The 16424-nt window shown below is 32.7% G+C and overlaps 1 non-coding gene and 1 pseudogene across 1 annotated transcript; one reads left to right on the top strand and one right to left on the bottom strand.

The window, feature by feature from the left end:
* Nucleotides 1-347: 347 nt before the first annotated feature.
* On the bottom strand, nucleotides 348-454 carry LOC114220955 (U6 spliceosomal RNA). Its single transcript, XR_003611662.1, has one exon. It is a non-coding gene; the product is annotated as a U6 spliceosomal RNA (small nuclear RNA).
* A 4612-nt stretch (nucleotides 455-5066) lies between these two features.
* On the top strand, nucleotides 5067-5216 carry LOC114220953 (U2 spliceosomal RNA; annotated as a pseudogene).
* The last annotated feature ends 11208 nt before the right edge of the window (nucleotides 5217-16424 follow it).

Below are 16424 nucleotides of genomic sequence, written 5' to 3'. Positions count from 1 at the left end.
ATCTTCTTCTTCTTTTTATTTCTAACATATAATGTATTATTTGTTTCAGAGGTACAGATCTGCGATTCAACAGTCTTACACAATTCACAACACTCACCATAGCACATACCTTCCCCAATGTCTATCACTCAGCCACCCCATCCCTCCCATCCCCCCACTCCAGCAACCCTCAATTTGTTTCCTGAAGTTAAGAATTCTTCATATCAGTGAGATCATATGATACATGTCTTTCTCTGATTGACTTATTTCGCTCAGCATAATACCATACAGTTCCATCCACGTCATTGCAAATGGCAAGATTTCATTCCTTTTGATGACTGCATAATATCCCATTGTATATATATACCAAAAATATGGAACACTTCATGAATTTGCATGTCATCCTTGCACAGGGGCCATGCTAATCTTCTCTGTATCATTCCAATTTTAGTATATGTGCTGCCGAAGTGAGCACCAGCCAATAGACATTTGAGTTCTTTCCATACTTTGGCTATTGTAGGTAATGCTGCTGTAAACATCGAGGTGTATGTATCCTTTCTAATCAGTATTTTTGTATCCTTGAGTAAATATGTAGTAATGCAATTGCTGTGGACTGACCTAGAGAAATTATGCTAAGTCAAATAAGTCAGTCAGAGAAACAAATACCATATGATTTCACTCATATGTGGAATTTAAGAAACAAAACAGGTGAACATATTGGGGGTGCAGGGAAGAGAGGCATACCAGGAAACAGACTTTTAACTATAAAGAACAAACTGAGGGTTGCTGGAGGGGAGGTGGGCATGGGTGAAGGGTTAAATGGGTGATGTGTTAAGGAGGGCACTTGTGATGAGCACTGGGTGTTGTATGAAAGTGATGAATCACTAAATTCTACACCTGAAACTAATATGGCACTGTATGTTAATTAGAATTTAAATAAAAACTTGAAAAAAAGTATTATGGTAAAATAAATTAGCTATACCAAGAATAAAGGCTACCTGGTGTTCATAAAACTATACACAGCTTCAGTTTTTTTTAAGAACAATATTATTAAATTAATTGTATATTATATATTTTTCTTGGTTTAAGTGCTGTAAATGTGCAAGATCCCTAAAATCATCATGATTAGAAACAACTAATTTTTTTTAAAAAATCTCACAGGAGCCACACTGTTTTATAAATCTTCTCAATTCGCTTATTGTTTATTGCAAAACAAAGCAATCAACTTGCCCACCTTTTATGAGAGAGCACTGGACAGTTTGAATAATAATATTTTTTAATTATCTCTTTAAAGAAAATCCATCTTTATTTTTCGATTCTTAAAGTGAACATTTTTCATGTGTCTTGTAATTATTAAAATTTATTTGTAGCAAGTAAAATTCCCCATGTGATTTATTTCATTTGCTAATATGTAAGAGAACTGAATGAGTGCTATTATAATACTATTTGGAGACAAATTTACATTTTAAAATATAAATTATTTGTTCCTGATATATTCATAGACATATCTAAGTGTATCCAAATATTTGTGACAGTAAGGCTGGTGATATTCTGTAAATATCAACTTCTTCTGCAAGGTAAAGTTTATACAGTTTATCAAACTATTTTATGAGTTTTAACCACCTTATGATTCTAATTCTGGAAAAACTCAAGGATAATTAAGGCATTTTTTTAATATCTTTCTGAACACGGCTTAGAAGATTCCATCTCAGGCACTTGGCTAATGATTGACTATCCTGGATGGTTTATGGCTTCAATGCTACCTAGGAGATATATTCTCAGGGATTGTTGGTCTAGACATAGATAAATTTCTGATTTGCTCTTTTGACATAGACAAATAGACACTTATTAGGAACAAAGAGCTGAATCAGTATAGAAATTTAAACTTAGCTATGTACAAAGACATGACCATGAATAAGTGATGCACACAGTCTGAGAGTATCTCTTCAACACTAAAGCACAGCTATGTTGGATTCTTATTGAAGCCTACTCATGACAGAAGGGGAAAGTTGAGAAAAAGAGCTACATTTTGCACAACGAGAGTTACATATTTTCTTTTCCTTACCTTTCAACAAGTCAATTAACCTGCAAGTCATCTTTCTATACTCCATTAATCTTCCACAGTACTATAGTGAGCTGCTAAGATAGTACATGTGCTATGCAAATATATAAAGTAAATGTTACAATTTGCAGTGGTCAAGAATGTTGCTTAAAATTTATTTGATTGACTCCAGCACAGACTCCAAAAATATTACTTATTTTATTTGCAAAAATGTTAATTTTTAACTAGGATGATGCCAAATAAAAATGATACACAGGAGTAAAGGAAAGCATATCAAGTATCTGCTCCCAAAAGACACTGTAAGCAGTTAAATAATCACAAAAGAATATGCAGCTATTAAAATAACACCATATATTGCCAGGAAAATACCTGAGATGATAGAATTCAGATGGTGATACAGAAAAAAATTACAAACTCATTCTTAACATCTGGGTCACAGAATTTGTCAGGTTTTTCCCCAATTGTTTTTTCCTGCTGAGAATAGAAGGATAAAATGCTCTGAAAATCAGAAGCTTGATTTTCCTGTAATTATGTTATTATTTAAAGAAGTTTTGGGGTTTTTTTCCTACAGTTGTATCAACTTGTTCTTGTTCATATGTGGTATGTTTTTAACTGTTGCTAAATCAGCAGTCTAATTCAAAGAGTATTTTCTTATTTAACACCAAAATTAAGCCTATTCACTTCTGTTAATATACTATGCAACCATTTTTTTTCATGCAACCATTATTTTACTCTTGGGCATGAAACATTCTAGTTTCCTTTGGAGTCCCAATTACATCAACATTGCAATTACAGATATAATAACAATTCTTACTATTCCTAAATTACTTCTTTCAAATACTATTTATTGATGAAACAAACATACTTCCAGCTCTCTTCTTAGTGGACATTCCCATTAGAAAGGCTAAAAAAAAAAATTTGGACTTGGTTTTATAGCTAGGGTCAGCATTGTTACATGATTTTGGCCAAATAGGATTCATAGAATTATGATAACACATTCCAGGAAAAGGCTCAGCATTTTCAGGAAATTAAGACATTTCTCCTTCCCCCTTACCAAGATCCCTGCCTTTAAGTTGAACTTAAAGGAATATGAATAGATATTACATGATTTGAAAAACAGATAAAATAAATGAAGAAAAATAAACAGAACCTCAGAAGATTGTGGGACATTAAATACACCAACGGGTGTAATAGAAATACCAGAAGAAAAGAAAGCAAAAGGGACAAAATACTATTCAAAATTAATAGTATAAACTTCACAAATTCAATGAAAAACACCAACCTATACATTTAAGAAGATAAGCCTCAAGTATGATAAATTAAAAAACATCCCACCCAGAAACATCACAGACAAAAGGTTGAAAGCCAAAATCAAGAGAAAAAAAATTGGGAGTAGTAAGAGAAATGGTGTTATTTTACTCTTTCCAGTGACCATACATTAGAAACAATGAATGCCAGAAGGCAGTGGGATGGCATACAAAAATACTGCCAGAAAGAAACTGTCAACCAAAGATCCTATATTCAGAAAAGCTGTCATTAAAACATAAAGATGAAATAAAGCGGTTCTCAGATAAACAAAAACTGACATATTGTTGCTAGAAGATCTGCCTTACATACTAGAGGAAATCCTTATTTTTTCCAGCTTTATTGAAATATAATTGACATACAACATTGTTAAAGTTTGAGCTGTACATGATTTGATATATGTATATACTATGAATGAATATCATAAGTTAGTTACCATATCCATCACCTCACATAGTTACAACTTTTTTGTGTGTATTGAGAACTTTTAAGATTACTCTCTTAAAAACTTTAAAATATATATATAATACTATAATGTTAACTATAGTTGCCATGTTGTACATTACATCCTTAGAGTTTCTTCATCTTATAACTGGAAGTTTGTATGCTTTGATCACCTTCACCCATTTCCCTCACCTCCCCACCCCCACTCCTGGCAACCACCAATCTATTCTCTGTTTCTATGAGTTTGGATTTTTTATTTTTTTTAAAGATTTTATTTATTTATTTGACAGAGAGAGAGAGAGAGAGAGAGCACAAGTAGGCAGAGTGGCAGGCAGAGGGAGAGGGAGAAGCAGGCTCTCCGCTGAGTGGGGAGCCCAATGCAGGGCTTGATCCGAGGACCCCAGGATCATGACCTGAGCAGAAGGCAGCCGCTTAACCGACTGAGCCACCCAGGTGCCCCTAAGTTTGGATTTTTTTAGATTCATATATAAGTGGGCTTAAACAATATTTGTCTTTCTCTGTCTAAGTCATTTCACTTAGCATAATGTCCTCAAGTTGCATCCATGTTGTTGAAAGTGGAAAGGTAATCCTTTACCTTCTTTTTATGGCTGAGTAAAATCCCATTTATCTTCATAATATCTTCTTTACCCACTCATCTATTTATAGACACAGTTGTTTTCATATTATAAATAATGCCACAAAAAAACATAGAGGTACAGAAACTTTGAGATAGTGATTCGTTTCCTTTGGGTATACACTTGTTTGATGATTTGCTGGATCATATGATACCTCTATTTTTTAATTTTTCAGTATATCTGCATACTATTTTCTACAGTGGCTGTACCAATTTACATTCTCACCAACAGTGCCTGAGGCTTCCCTTTTCTCCATGTCCCCACTAGCACTTATCTCTTATCATTTTGACAATATCTATTTTAACACATGTGAGGTGACATCTCATTGTGGTTTTGACTTACATTTTCCTGATGATTAGTGATTTTGAACAACCTTTTATGTACCTGTTGGCCATTTGGATGTCTTCTTAGGGAAAACATCTATTCAGATTTTTCGCTCAAAATTTAAATTGGATAATTTGGTGGTTTGTTGTTGTTGTTGTTGTTGTTGTTTTGTTTTCTGTTCAGTTGTATGGGTCCCTTACATATTTTAGATATTAGCCCCTACCAGATATGAGGTTGGAAATATTTTCTCCCATCCCATACATTGTCTTTAGGAAATTCTTTAGTTTGAAAGCATGTGTCTTTAGACAGTAATATAAATCGCTTCTCGGCCTTTTGGCTAAGATCAAGTGTAGACAGTAATATAAATCCACAAACAAACAAAGAATTCTAGCAAAGGTAATTTACTTTTAGGTAAGTAATGATAAAAGATGGAATAATTACACATTAGTTTTTCCATTTTCCTTCATTGATTTAAAAAGAAAGAGACTGAATTAGTAATTTTTAAGTTTATCACAAAGCAAAGCCCAGAACCATATGGTTTCACTGATGAATTTTACCAAAAACTTAGAGAAAAATTAATACTATTTCTTCACAAACTTCCAAAAAATTGAATAGTAGGGAGCACATCCCAACTCATTTATGAAGTTAGTATATCTTGATATCATAACAAAACAAAGACATCACAAGAAAACTACAGATCAATGTCTTTTATTAATATATTAATAAGTTAATTAATATTAATTTAGACACAAAAAATCTCCAAATATTAATAAATTGAATTCAGTGAAATGTAAAATGGATATATACAATGACCAAGTAAACTATATCCAAGGAAGGCAATATAGTTTTAACATTTGAAAACAAATGTAGTAGATCATATTAATAGAGAAAACGACAAAACCACATTGCCATGTAATAGACTCAGAAAAATCATTAGATCAAGTTCATCATTCATTCATGGTAAGAACTACTCAATAAATGAGGAATAAAGGTGACCTCCTTCAATCTGATGGAGCATGTATGAAAAACCCAAAGCTGATATCATAATAAATAATAAAAAACCAAATGTTTTTACTCTAAAAATTTTAAAGATGAGGATTTCTGCCCTCATTACTTATCTTCCCAGCAAGAAAAAAAAAGAAAAGGAAAGAAAAACCCAGACTGAAAAGAAGTAAAATAATCTGTATTTGTAGATGATATGAGCTCATATATAAACAAGCCCAAAATCCTCCTCAGACTCCACATGTAGTTTTGAAATATCTTACCTAATCTATAGAAAACAAAACAAAACAAAAAAACCCAAGTAGGTGTGGTTTTGATTGGAATTACATTGATTTTATAGATTAATTTGGAATGAACTGACACTTTCCTCATATTGAAACACTGCTTGCCACATATAAAAAGTAAATACTTTTGTGATTTTCTTTTCAAAATCCTGTGCTTTTTTAAGATTTTCTCTTATATCAGTTATATTTTGAGGTAGTTTTATAATTTTTTCTTTTATTAAATTATATTCTCTAACATCTTTGTTGGTATTACAAGGCAACTTACTTTTCTAAATTGATTTTATATCTAGCATCCTTCCTGAGTTCATTATGAAATCTAACAATTTAAGTATTACTGTATGTTTCTATGAGGAAAACCATATCAACTGAAAATGAAGACAGTTTTGAATCCTGCTTTCCAATCATAATAATTTTCTTTTTCTTGTTTTACTGTCTTACCACTTATTTAAGTACAGTGTTAAATTGAAACAATAAAAGTGAGCCTCCTTATTATTCATGATTTTAAAGAATTTGCTTCTAACATGTCACATGTCATTAAATGTAACAGAGAGAGAAAAGGGGTTTTTAAAAAGCTAGTTTGAGTCTCTGCTATACCTACTGTATCAGCTAAGATTCGATTCAGCTGCATAGAACAAAGGTCCCCAGTAGGTGTGTCTAACACAAAATAAAAGTTTATTTCTCTTCTAGGTAAAAGGAAGTGTACGTGGTCATGGCTGATGTGGTGTCTCAGTGGTGTCCACTCTTATTTTTTCATGTGGTTGTTTTGCCATCTTTAGCAAATCACTTCCACTTCCTGGTTCAAATGGTGGTTTGGGCCTTTATCATTTGGTCCACATTCTACATAGTAAGAAGAAAGGAATGAAAAAGAATAAACCCCCAGTTTTTCAAGGAGACCTCTTAAAATTACCGTATAATGCATTCACTTATATATCATTGACCAGAATAAATTCTCATGAGCATAAATTTACCTACAAGGGAGATAGAGAAATGCAGTTTTTATATGTGGATATCAAGGTGCCCAGTAAATACAAGAGCCCTGATGCTATAGAGCCTGGCTCCTCATGTGCTTGCATACCAGTCCACTTTGCTGTATTTTAGAATGTGTCAATAATGAGAAATAAATTTCTGTTGAGTTAATCCACTGAGTTTTTTTTAATAGTTCATTTGAGATATAATATATAAACTAAGAACTACACATATTTAATGTCTACCATTCAGTAAGTTGGGACTTTAACTTAAGCAAACACCTTTAATACCATCACCACAATCAAAGGTATAGATATACCTATTACCTCTCAGAGTTTCCTTGTGTCTTTTGTGTGTGTGCTAAGAACACTAAATAGGAGATCTACCTTCTTAATAAGTTTTAAAGTGCCTAATACCGTATTGTTAGCTATAAGCACTATATTATACAACACATCTCTAGACTAATACTTCCCCATTTCTACCTCCCCCATCCTCTGGCAGCTATCATTCTGTGAGTTTGCTCCTATTTTAGATACATCATATAATTATCGTGTAGTATTTGTCTTCTGTGTCTGCTTTCTTTTACTGAATATAATGTCCTGCAGGTTCATCCATATTGTCACAAATGGCAAGATATTTTTCCTTTCTAAGACTGAATAATAAATACTTCATTGTATGTATATACCATATTTTCTTTATCCAATCATCAATCAATGGATGCTTTAGTTGTTTCCATATCTTGACAATTGTGAATAATTCTGCAAAGAACATGGGAGTGCAAATACCTCTTTAAGATCTTGATTTAAATTATTTTGGATATACACTCAGAAATGGAATTTCTAGATCATGTGATAGTTCTAATTTTCATTTTTGGAGGAACCTCTGTCTGTATACCATAGCGGCATATTACATTACCACTAACAGTATATAATTTCTCCAGATATTTGCCAAAACTTTTTTGTGTGAGATTTTTTTTATTATTGTATTTTATTGTGGTAAAAACACTTGACATACAACCTACCCCTTTAACAAGTATTTAGTGGTACAATATACTATTGTTATAATGGGTAAAATGTTATACACCAAGTCTCTAAAACTTACTCATCTTGCTTAACTGAAACTTCCTTTGTATTGATTAGAAATTCCCCACTTCTCCATCCCCACAGCCCTTAGCAACCTACAACTAAGACTGCATTGCAAGTTGTAAAGGAAAATTAAACAAGGCCTCTCATCCCATAGATTAGAGTCAGAAATTTTTTAAATGTATTTGGTGTATGTGAATGAGAGATGTTAATCAAAATTTTTTTATCTCTCTATAATTAAACTTCCTTGTTATCTAATATTTTAAATAAAACATAGTTTCCCTCTTATCCAAATGTCAATACCAACAAGGAAATATATTTCTAGAATGAAGCATCTTTTTACCATGTCAATGTGAAAAGATGAGTCATTTGATTTTAATAAACTTAATTAACTTGCCTAGTGTTCTGCTTTGATATCACTATTTTTTTACTAGCATTATTTGTTCAACTCTTAATTTGAATCTAGTGACCATTGAAGTATTTTTAATAAACTTCTTAAACACATATATATGTATAAATATCTTTGGTACAGTTTCTAGTTTCCTAATTGAACACTGAATGATATAGTAGTCATGTCCTGCCACCTCAAATATTTCCTGTCTTGGACCCATTTGTAACTTACCAAAATGTGAATTTGTTCATGGGTATTTATTACATTTTACCTGTATTCCTATCTAGAATATAATCTAAAACTATAAAATTGTATGTCTTTTTACCATTCAATTCTTGCTGCCTAGCCAAGTTGTGAACTAGCCATTTAATGAATATTTGCTGAAGAAATGGGAAAATGAGCCAAATCATAGAAAACAATCAGTTGAACTGCTCCTTCTAGATCTGGATTTTGGTCTATTTTTCCACTTTAGTAACTTTACAATATTTCAATTATTTCTGTAACGTGACTATGCACATTTTGGATGAATAAATGGTAGATGATAGATGATGATAGACGTTAGGTTAGTGATATAAAAGTTAATTTTATGCATTTTAATTTGTTCTAGATGAACAATGTATTTTTACTTTTGATCTCAATTGTAGTTGTTGGTTTATATTTATGTTTGCCACTTGTTCACAAATAATTATATAAAAGAGGCATGCTTGAAAAAATCAAATAAGTGTATTATGAAGATAATTTCATTGTATTTATTTATTTTTTTTAAGATTGTATTTATTCATCTGAGAGAGAGAGACAGAGACATAGGGAGCACAAGAGGGGGAGAGGCAGAGGGAGAAGGAGAAGCAGGGGGAGAGGCAGAGGGAAAAGGAGAAGCAGACTCCCCACTGAGCTGGGAGCCTGACATGGGGCTCGATCTCAGGACCTGGAGATCAAGACAGACGCTTAACCACCTGAGCCACCCAGGTGCACCAAACATACTTTCATTTTACCCCTGTTCCCCAGATGTTGCCATATTTTAGGTTTCTGAAAAGAATCTTTTAAATCATTTTATTTCCATTGGTATAAAAATGATGTGTGAGTGCACTGACATTCTTTCTGAAGCCCTTTGAATGTGTTTATCTCATCAGAGAACCAATTCTTTATCTTTTTGCCATGAATATTTTTTTAGAAAGATAGCATTAATGTTCATTCCTTTTCTTTACACTGTCTGACCTCATTTGTAAGTTTTCTTCAAAACGTTACAGCTTGAATTTGGTGGGTGCAGCATCACATAGAATTAGAAGGTATAAATTTTGCTTTGAGATTTTCTTCTCTCTTTGCCCCAGTTCAATAATCACTAAGCTGGTTTATAACATTTCAAGTTCCTTTTTACTTCTACTTTCCCATTTTGATGCTTCTTACAATTTTACTTTCTTTCCATTCTAAATATCTTTCTCTTCATCACAAAACAAATCAATTATTTTAATACACTAACCTGAGGGCAGGAAAAGCAACAAGACTCTGAAGAGGAGTTACAACCTCAAGGATCAGAGTATGAAATAAGAATTTTGACTTATGTTGTGGAAGCAGACTTAGTGTGTTCTCATGAACAGGTGTCAGGCTCATGGTTTGACCTGGAGGTTTAATACATAGCACTGGCATTTGGCAGTGATGAGAACACATGCCCAGAGCCCACTGGACACTTGCTTAAATCAGTGCTGCCAAGTTGCCAAGTAGGTACACTTGCCCTGATTTTTCAAAGCTTGACTTCCATGTTTGTGAAGCAGATGCTCTGAATTTCTGATGCAGTTAATTAAGTCTGGCATCTACTTTACCTCAGTCCCAGAAACTGAGGTAAAGAGAAAGAGACTTAAAAGAATCTAAGCATTTAAAGGCTTAACTGCCATCTTTGTCTCTCTCTTACAATCTCTCCCTTCTGTGTGCGTGTCTGTGTGTGTGTGGTATGGAAAACCTTCTATTGATACGCTAAAAATGTATACATCAATGCAGTAAAATCAAAATTTTACTTTTCTGAAAATAAACCAATATATAATACATAATGTATAAAATTTGGAAAATGAAGAAAATAATTAAGAAAAATTTACCTTAACCCATAACCCCATATTTGTGCTCCCTTGTGATAATTCTTCTCTAATTGGATGCACGTTTATTTTATCTCTTTGATAGCAAACATCGCAACAACCAAAATTATACCTAGTTTTTTTCCTAACCATTAAAATTAAGAATACTTGTGCATGGAATGTATGTAAATACAATATGTAGTTAGAATCAAGCCTTATTTATAATGTATGTATATCCATATATAGATTGATACAGAAAATGATTATATAGTTAAAATTGGATCATATATTATTTAACATTCTGTATTTTACATTTTATATAACATTATCATAAGTTTCTTCATAAGCATTATGCCTTTCAATATTCAAATGTTATTATAGTTATCTCTTTCACAGTTGGAGAAATTGAGCTACAGACAGGGTAAAGAATTTGTCCAAAATACATAGATAGTAGGTGGCAGATGTGAAACTCTTATCTAGAAGTCTGTTTTACTTTGAAGAAGTTGAACACAGTCTCTATTAGTCAAGTCCATAGTACTAAAAATAAAATTATTTTTTCTATATAAAATACTGTGATGAATATCTTCATCTTGCCATCATCTTTATTTCCTTAAAATACATTTTTTTAGAAGGTCAACAATTCATAAGGTATAAACATGTCTGAAACTACAAATGTGTACAAATTCCCTTTAGGAAGATTACATCCTTTACTGCTATTTTCTTGTATGAAAGTACCTATTTCCCTGTACCTGAAACATGTTAAGGATGATCACTTTTATTAACATTTGTCCATATGATATTCTTTTGACTTCTGGGTTTAGGATTTTTTTAACCTCTTTATTATTACTGAGGTTGACTACTTTTCCCTATGTCTATTGACACATATTTTCTTGTGTGAAAAATAGTTTCCCATTGCCTTAGTACAAATCCAAATACATTCTCATTATCTTTAAGGAACTTCATGTTCTACCCAATAAACATGGATTGGTTCAATAAACTGCTGCTATGTGAATATAATTCTTTACCCCATTATATATATCTCAATTGTTCATTGTTAATATGTTGGAAAACCTGTTTTTTCCAGTTTTAACCTCTACCTGGACATTGCACTGAGAAATCCTATGGAGTATTCTCACTGCAAAACTAATTCAAAGTGTTAGGATTAATATTAGGGTTCAGGTTCTCTAAATTTTTGCATTGCTTCTCTTGGTTTTCTAAATACATAATCACATCACTTACAAACAGCAATCATGTTTTTCCCTTTCTAATATTTATATTTCTCATTTATTTGTCCTATATTCAACTTTGGTCATGATAATAGTGAATCTAGACCTCTGTTTTCCTGATTTAAAGGTGCTGTTTTGCCAGTAGTATATTATGTTAGCTAATAAGAAGGTATAAATATTTTCTATAATGTTAAAGAGGATATTTCTGTTTCTAATTTTCCAAGGATTATATAAGAAATTATTTTTGAATGTTTGGATGTTTTGAATGTTTTTGAATGTCATTAAGTGCTTTTTAAATGCAAAAGAATCAGGTCTTAATTAGCAGTTGTTCTGAAATGAAATATTTTATTATTTTGTTAGATTTTATAAACTTTTTCATTTTTTATTATTGTAAGAAATCTTATTCATCTATGCTGACATTATTTAAATACTGTAGAATATTTAAATTTATATTCTAAGTTGAGAGATCAGCAGTTGATTTTTCCTGTCCTGTTTCTGAATAAGTTGCATATGATTTAAAAATTAGAAAGCTTTGCATGTTTCTAAAGTATTAAAAAAATGCACATAAAGTATATTCCTTATTTTTTTCTTATGTAATTTTATTCAGTGGCCTGTTTTCTATGACTACATAATCATAAATGATTAGTGCCAGAAGATAAGGCTATCTATTTCTCAGTTTTACCCATGAAGAAGTAGAAACTCAGAGAACTTAAGTTACTTATCCATTGTTACAATTTGTAGGGTGTTATCCCTATCCTCATTGCATTTATACTTGCAGCCCCAAGTAAATGGCAAAACTTGAAAAAGAAAGTCTGGTTCCCTGAGTCACCACAAGAGTAACTCTGCCAACCAAACAGAAACAGTGCAATAGCAACGTGTATACATAAGAAACAACACACAACTAAAAGTAAAAATCCAGGTATTCAGATTTCTAACATAACTGTTGGAGATTTCATGATCTCCCCATGATTTAATCATGGTGATCCAAATAAAGAAACAAATAAATATTGATATCAACTACATTTAGGCCATATTATTTAAAACAATAGTTATATGAATCCAAACATGTCCTGGCTAGTTAGCATGTTCAGCAGAACACTTGAAGATAGAAAGAAATATCAGTAGGTAAATACAATCTATGAACATTTACAATATTTTGAAATTAGAAGCAACAAATTGGGACAACTGACTCAATTAAGTAATTATAAATGTGGCTAAGAGCAATGTCCACAATAGCCAAACTGTGGAAAGAGCCAAGATGTCCATCGACAGATGAATGGATGAAGAATATGTGATATATAAATACAATGGAATATTATGCAGCCATCAAAAGGAATGAAATCTTGCCATTTGCAACGACGTGGATAGAACTGGAGAGTGTTATGCTGAGCGAAATAAGTCAATCAGAGAAAGACATGTATCATATGACCTCACTGATATGAGGAATTCTTAATCTCAGGAAACAAACTGAGGGTTGCTGGAGTGGTGGGGGGTGGGAGGGATGGGCGGCTGGGTGATAGATATTGGGGAGGGTATGTGCTATGGTGAGTGCTGTCAAATGTGCAAGACTACTGAATCACAGATTTGTACCTCTGAAACAAATAATACATTATATGTTGAAGAAAAAAAAGAAGAAGACGATAGCAGAAGGGGAAGAATGAAGTGGGGGAATCAGAGGGGGAGATGAATCATGAGAGACGATAGACTCTGAAAAACTGAGGGTTCTAGAGGGGAGGGGGGTGGGAGGATGGGTTAACCTGGTGATGGGTATTAAAGAGGGCACGTTCTGCATGGAGCACTGGGTGTTATATGCAAATAATGAATCATGGAACACTACATCAAAAACTAATGATGTTATGTATGGTGATTAACATATAATAATAAAAAAAGTTAAAAAAAAGAATAAATGGGACTGTTGGGAGTATAAAAAGAAAAAAAGAAATGTGGCTAAGTTCCTCTGTAAAGATGTTATTGGTTTTTTGGGTTTTTTTTGTTTTGTTTTGTCTTTTTTGTTTGTGTTTTTCTTTGGGGCACCTGGGCAAAATTATGATTACCAGCTATAGATGACACTGTCATTCTTATATGAATCTTGACATAAATACACACATAAATAATGCCCAAATATGTACATTATAAACTCATGATGCCAAAATTAATTAATAAGCCAGAAGGATTAGTCTGATACTTTTTTATTAAACTATGATTGCAAATAACTTATTTTACATAATACTAGAAGGTGTGGTAATAACAAAAAAAATCCAGATCTTTTATAATTACATAGGATTACCTAAATAATATCTATAATAAAAATAATCACAATATCAATAACACTATTGCCTGAGATCAATGACATGATGAATGGCATGGATAGCAAATTGGGTTGGTTCAATCAAGACTAATATCAGGTGAATATTAAAAGCAGGAAAATGCTCTGAGATAAGCAAGATATTTTACATTTAAAAGACGGAGTAGGTTGGATGTTATGAAAGAAAACTAAAAATTCAAATTATAAGATAAAACTATGAGGATAGGGGCACCTGGGTGGCTCAGTCGTTAAGCATCTGCCTTTGGCTCAGGTCATGATCCCAGGGTCCTGGGATCGAGCCCCGCATCGGGCTCCCTGCTCAGTGGGGAGCCTGCTTCTCCCTCTCCTACTCCCCCTGCTTGTGTTCCCTCTCTTGCTGTCTCCCTCTCTGTCAAATAAATAAATACAATCTTTAAAGGAAAAAAAAGAACTATGAGGATATCTGATACAGGAAAACAGGATGTGAAATATATAATAGTCTTTGGCACCTGAGAAACATAGATTTGAATTTTTCTTTTGTCCCTTATTATTAGTTTTCATAGATAAGATAGCTAATATTTAACTCGACATGCTTTTTTTTAAGATTTTATTTATTTATTTGAGACAGAGAGAATGAGCAGGGAGAGGGACAGAGGGAGAGGAAGAAGCCGTCTACCCACTGAACAGGGAGCCTAATGTGGGGCTTTATCCCAGGAGCCTGGGATCATGACCTGAGTCGAAGACAGACACTTAACCAACTGAGCCACTCAGGAGCCCCTTAACTTGATATTCTTGAGTAAAGTTAAATTTCAAATACTATCAAATTTGTACTACTTTGAAATATATGCCCTCCACACATTTAAATGACACGTTTTACAAAGTATTATGGCTTTAGGGATGGAAAGGGTTTCACAGAGTGTTATTATTTACAAAGTTGTTATAATTATTTTCAAAGATTAGCTGGATTTTTTTGTAAATAATATATTAACCTGAATAAATCTGGAAAGTAAATTATCTCAAACTTTTTTTCCTCTCATATAAATTAATGCTACTTGTGGAGATATATTGATCTGACTCAATCAGAATACACTTGTAATGTTAATGAAAAACCTGAGTTTCCATAGATTAAACAGCAAATGAATTGCTTCATGATATGAGAGCAATATCGTGTCAAGCACAATGTGAACATTGCTGTTAAATCTTGTTTTCCATTATTGCTGCAAAATGTTCTTAAAAGCGTTTGTGAATTCAAAATGATTAAATCTTTTGGCCTATACAAATGAAATAATCCCTGAAGACATGGCATCAAACTTCTAATTTTCCTTCAAACTGTTGTATATTTGAAGACTATAATTAATTCATTAGTTTTTTACTATGATAAAATTCATCTTGATTTTGCATTTGATTATAATAACTTTGATAGTTCAAGAGCAGCATTTGATCTCATGATAATTTTGCCTGAGATATATTATTATCTTGAAGATTCCTCAGAATCCCATTTGCAAATAGTCTCTGATATTACAAATGTTTGCTTGTTAAGCACAAATATATTTAAAGGTAAAAGTAGCAAAAATGCAGATAACCACAAATAAGCATTAAAAATAAACACAAAAATCTGTTTTCCAAGCCCCTTCATCTTATTTTCTTGTCACCCTAGCTTCTTCTCCATATGGAAAGGTTAATGTGAAACCAGTCTTCTGCTTCTAAACATCTTTTTAAATATTTTACTCAGACTAAAGCTGGCAGTTGTTCATGTTTCCAGCTGTGAATGGTTCTGAAAGCTTTCCTTCACAGCACACTCTCCAACTCTACCATCTCACAATAACTGTTCTTTAAGTGAAAGCCTTAAAACAGGTCTGTTAAATACATATGGCTTTAAGGCAGTAGGAAGGAATGCAGAGGGGAAGCACAGGGAGCCCTTTTTAACATTTCCAAAATATTTTGAAAGTATCAAAATTTTTGGCCAAATGTATTTTATCATTTCTTTAAGACTCAACTTAATTCCACATTCATTCATTCATTCAATCATTCACTTCAAAAATATTTATTTTCTACTATGGACCAAGCACTGTCCTTGGTAGAATATCTGTTGTGGCACAATATCCAGAACACCCCTCTTCGCTCTGACCTACAGAGAATCTTTTCTTAGCCAGCACTGGCCCATATCATACATGCCATGTGATATTCATTTCCTCTACCTGCAGAGTGTCAGCTACTGGAAGGTAATGATCTTATTCTATCTGTAGCACAGATCAGTGTCTGATTATGAAGGTGCTGGGGATGCTGATGGCCCAGAATTTAAAAATGTTTTATACATGTGTATTCTTTAGCTTCCAGCTCATGTACAGCATCTCCCTGCTGTATTTCTCAATGCTTT

This window comes from Eumetopias jubatus, unplaced genomic scaffold (genome assembly GCF_037043125.1).
Source record: "Eumetopias jubatus isolate StellerSeaLion01/CBP00866 unplaced genomic scaffold, mEumJub1_p1.0 scaffold_4, whole genome shotgun sequence".
Lineage (NCBI taxonomy): Eukaryota > Metazoa > Chordata > Mammalia > Carnivora > Otariidae > Eumetopias > Eumetopias jubatus.
Note: the sequence above shows the minus strand (reverse complement) of the source record. Positions and strands in the feature narration are given on the sequence as shown.